General features: G+C 41.9%; 1 long non-coding RNA gene across 1 annotated transcript; it reads right to left on the reverse strand.

Moving 5' to 3' along the window:
* Positions 1-249: 249 nt before the first annotated feature.
* On the reverse strand, positions 250-4,383 carry LOC123331319. The gene is made up of 2 exons (XR_006547878.2): positions 4,185-4,383; positions 250-765 (listed from the first exon to the last, which is right to left on the reverse strand). It is a non-coding gene; the product is annotated as an uncharacterized LOC123331319 (long non-coding RNA).
* Between the last annotated feature and the right edge of the window lie 284 nt (positions 4,384-4,667).

Consider the following 4,667-nt stretch of genomic DNA (forward strand, 5'->3'; position numbering starts at 1 on the left):
ACTCTGGATCACCCAGAATGTGAGTTGCATTCATAGGTCATTCATCAGTTTTCTGCTTCTTGGCAGAATCCCTCAGAGAAATGAAAGCATTGCCCAACATCCTGGCCTACGGCCTAGAAAGAGCCTGCCCCCAAAGCTTTCTCCCAGGGTGTTCAGTCAGAGATCCAAACAGCCACCTTGCAAGTCTCCTTTCTTTTTCATCTCTCTTTCTCTAATAGCACAGTGTCAGCACTTAACTATAATAATGCCAGTACAGGTATTATGTGAGGAGACAATTAATTAGAAAACATTTAGTCCAACTAGAAACATCTAGTTCAACTTGAGAGACAGGACATCCATGTAGGACTTAGGAGCACCTACATGAGTTCAAAAATATGCACTGAGCTCCTACCATGTGCCTCATACTGACCAATAGAGACATGAGTTTCTGCCCTCATGCACATTTCTGACTGCCTAGAAAGATGGACTTTAAATAAGCAAATAATTTTACTACAATTCTGGTAACTGCTATGCAGGAAAAGTAAAAGATGCTTTGAGGGAGAACAAAATAGGGGGTCAGCTTTGGGGCAGGGAGAGGGTCAGGAAGCATTTCTCTGAGGAAATCACATCTTAGCTGGAACTCGAATAGATGAATCAAAGTGAAAGTTGCTCAGTCGTGTCCGACTCTGCATGTAGTCCATGGAATTCTCCAGGCCAGAATACTGCAGTGGGTAGCCTTTCCCTTCTCCGGGGGATCTTCCCAACCCAGGGGTTGAATAGAACTTTCTAAAGTAAAAAAAAGTAGGAGAGGGGCTTACTTGGAGGAGTAGAGAAATCATTAAAGAGGGACCTGTGGGCACAAAGGTCCTGAAGTAGGGCTGGACCTTGTATATCTGCAGAATATACAGCAGCCTAAGAAAAAGGGAGAAAGTGGCCAAAAAATGATCCAGAAGGAGGTGGAACCAGACTTCGCAGGGCACTGTAGATCAGATAAATGATCTGCAGCCTTATCATAAGTACCAGATAGCATAAAGCAGAGGAGTGACAGAGGTCATGTCTGCAGTTTCAATGAATGGGATGTAACCAACCGATCAATTGCCTCATACACTCATGAAAATTAACTCATTTGAATCAAGCAAAGAACTCCTAGATGCCTGTTGGAAACTTCTGTTGGGTGTATACAACATGAGAGAGACAAGATCTGCAACATTTATTACAATCCTATTTATCGAATATCCTCCATACTTAACCCCAGAGTTGCTGAACATCTATTTAAGAAATTAGACACTTAGGTAAAACATGAAATCAGGTCATTAGAAGACCCACGCTACATTAGTGGCCCCGAAGAACTTTAGAGTTTCGTGATAGACGGATTCCTGAGGAGACAGAAGAGTAAGAACCAAATACATAGAGATACTACTTCATACCTACTTTAAGGAAGAAAAGAAAAAGGAAGTAAGCGTTGGTAAGGATGTAGAGAAACTGGAACCCGCCCACGTTGCTGGTAGGAAAGTAATATGGTGCAGCCTTGGTTGGTGGTTCCTCCTAAAGCTAAACATGTGTATGCTTGCGTGCTCAGTCACTTCAGTCATGTTCAGCTCTTCGTGACCTTATGGACTGTAGCCAGCCAGGCTCTTCAGTCCATGGGATTCTCCAGGCAAGAATACTGGAGTGGGTTGCCATGCCCTTCTCCAGGGGATCTTCCAGACTCAGGGACTGAACCCGCAGCTCCCACACTGGCAGACAGATTCTTTACCTAGTGAGTCCTATCTCAGAGGGCTGATGTGAGAATTAAGAGGTACGCTGTATGTAAAGTACATTTCATAGCTCCTAATAATATATGCTTAATATTTGTTCTCTCCCTCCTGACAATTTCTCAGAAAAGATGGAGACTAGATATTGCCCATGGTATCAACTAGTTCTGAAATAGTAACCGAAATAACAAACTTATTGCTGGACTTAATTAAATGGCTCAGAATCTAAAGTTGATGAAGCTGGTAAAACATTAAAAAGTGTTTCTTTTGGATCTTTGAGCCCAAGAGGATTTTAAAAAAACAAAACAGATGCTTGAAAAAAATAAAAATCAAGGTGATTTTCTAAATGAACCAAGTTTGAAATAGTAATATACTTTCATAATCCTAAACCAAGTGTGTGAAAATTATTAGTTGCTCAGTCGTGTCCGACTCTGTACCTCATGGACTGTGGGCCACCAGGCTCCTCTGTCCATGGAATTCTCCAGGCAAGAATACTGGAGTGGGTTGCCATTGCAGGCATATTCTTTACCACTGAGCCACCAGGGAAGCCCCTAGAATTACCATAATTCTACTTTTGGGTATATACCCAAAAGAACTGAAAACAGGGATTCTAATGGATACACACATACAGTCACCAATGTTCACAGTAGCTAAAAGGTGGAATGAACCCAAATGTCCATCAACACATGAATGGATAAACAAAACATGGTACATCCATACAACAGACCAGCCATACAAATAAATGAAGTTCTGGTACATGCTACATTACAGATAACCTTAAAAACATTATGCCAAGACAATATTATACCAAGTAAAATAAGCCAGGCACAAAAGGAAAATATTATATACCACTTCTGTGAAATATTTAAAATAGGCAAATTCATAAAGACAGACAGTAGATTAGAGGTTAGCAGCGACTGGGGCAGTGGGGAGGAATGGGAAGCTATTGCTTAACGGGTCCGGAACATCTGTTAGTGATGATGAAAAAGTGTTGAAAACAGGCAGTGGTAATGGTTGCATAACACTGTGAATGTACTTATGCCACTGAATTGTACACTTAAATATGGTTAAAATGACAGCTTTCATGTTATATATATTTTACCATAGTAAAAAGTATTCAAAGAAGGGATGGATTGGGAGTTTGGGATTAGCAGACGCAAACTATTACACACAGAGTAGATAAACAACAAGATCCTACTGTATAGCACAGGGAGCTATATTAAATATCCTGAAATAAACCATAATGGAAAAGAAAAAACACATGTTTATTACACAGATAAAAATATTAAAAAATAAAATGGAAAAGAAATTTTTTAAAAAGAAATCAAATACATAAGTAGGACCATTTCCTCTATGTTCACTGAGCTCATTTCAAACTGTCACTTTTCAGTTGCTGGTCCCCACAACCCTTCATAAAGCACTATTTACGTTGTGAACTCTATTCAGGGCCTTAGCTTAAATGTAACTCAGAAAGGCCTTCCCAATCTCACTACCCCAGCATTTTCTTTCATGCTTTCCCTCCACTTCCCACAATGGCAGTTAAATATTTGTGTGTTTGTGTCTTTAATATCTGCCTTCTCATTAGGCTGTAAGCTCCAGAGAAGCAAGGACAGTCTTGTCCACTGTGTTTTATCTCATCCCCCGAGAGTGAGTTCAGCACCTAGCCCAGGGTCTGGTACATTGTGGATTCCATATATATTTTTACATAAATAAATTAGTAACTAAATGTGTTGTAGGATTGTGAGTGGATTTTATGTTAATGTCTTTCACAATGCATTGAGTGTGATTAAATTATTTAAAAAACAAAGAAAGCATATTAGGGCTCTCATTCTTACATCCCCGTGTTCTTCCTTGTGAAGTCATCAGCAGTCTCTTAGAGCGGGAACCTGAATGAGATACTAGTACAATTTATTTCCACGTAGATCTGTTCCATCACCAACCATTCAGATTTTGGTTCCTAAATGACAATTTGTTGGGCTTAATTAAGATGGAACACTCTTCACTGTGGGACCAGAACTGCTAGCCCCCTAGCATTTCACAAGTTCAGGTTAAGCAGCATCTATATTAAGAACACACTCTCATCAGCAACAGTGACTCATTAACAGCAATGATTCTTAGAAAAATCAGGAAGCCTTTGTAGTTTTCTTTATGTATGTGCTATAGTCCCACCTTCCTAGGGAAAGAATGGTGCCTCTTGGTCACATCAGAGACTCAGGGCTGCATCTTAGCCATTCTCTCCAGTCCTGGGTTCATATCGAACCCTGCTTGAGTCCCACCCTACTCCTTCCCAGTGATATTGAACAGTTTTCCCCTGTCTTGCTGATCCTGTTCGTGAGACCAATTGTCTTGCTGTATCTCACTGTGCACACTGTTCGCTGAACCCATGGTAGGCAAGACACGAGCTGAGAGACAGGAAGAAAATGTGAGAAGTCACAAGAATCGCAGACTTACTTATTCTCTCCTGTCTGGCACAGCAGCCGTAGCAGCAGACTAACATAACATAACAACGTAACATAACATAACCACACAGCATAACGTAGCCTCTCTCCTGCTGCTGCTGCTACTGCTGCTAAGTCACTTCAGTCGTGTCCGACTCTGTGCGACCCCATAGACGGCAGCCCACCAGGCTCCCCCGTCCCTGGGATTCTCCAGGCAAGAACACTGGAGTGGGTTGCCATTTCCTTCTCCAATGCATGCAAGTGAAAAGTGAAAGGGAAGTCGCTCAGTCGTGTCCGACTCTTCGTGACCCCATGGACTGCAGCCCACCGGGCTCCTCCGTCCATGGGATTTTCCAGGCAAGAGTACTGGAGTGGGGTGCCATCGCCTCCTCCGAACCTCTCTCCTGGCAACAGCAAAAAAGGGTCTCCCCAGGTGGAGCTTATATATGCTTACGGAATAAAAGTAGCCTATGGCCAAATACATACCTCCTGACGG

Source organism: Bubalus bubalis, chromosome 23, assembly GCF_019923935.1.
Source record: "Bubalus bubalis isolate 160015118507 breed Murrah chromosome 23, NDDB_SH_1, whole genome shotgun sequence".
NCBI lineage: Eukaryota > Metazoa > Chordata > Mammalia > Artiodactyla > Bovidae > Bubalus > Bubalus bubalis.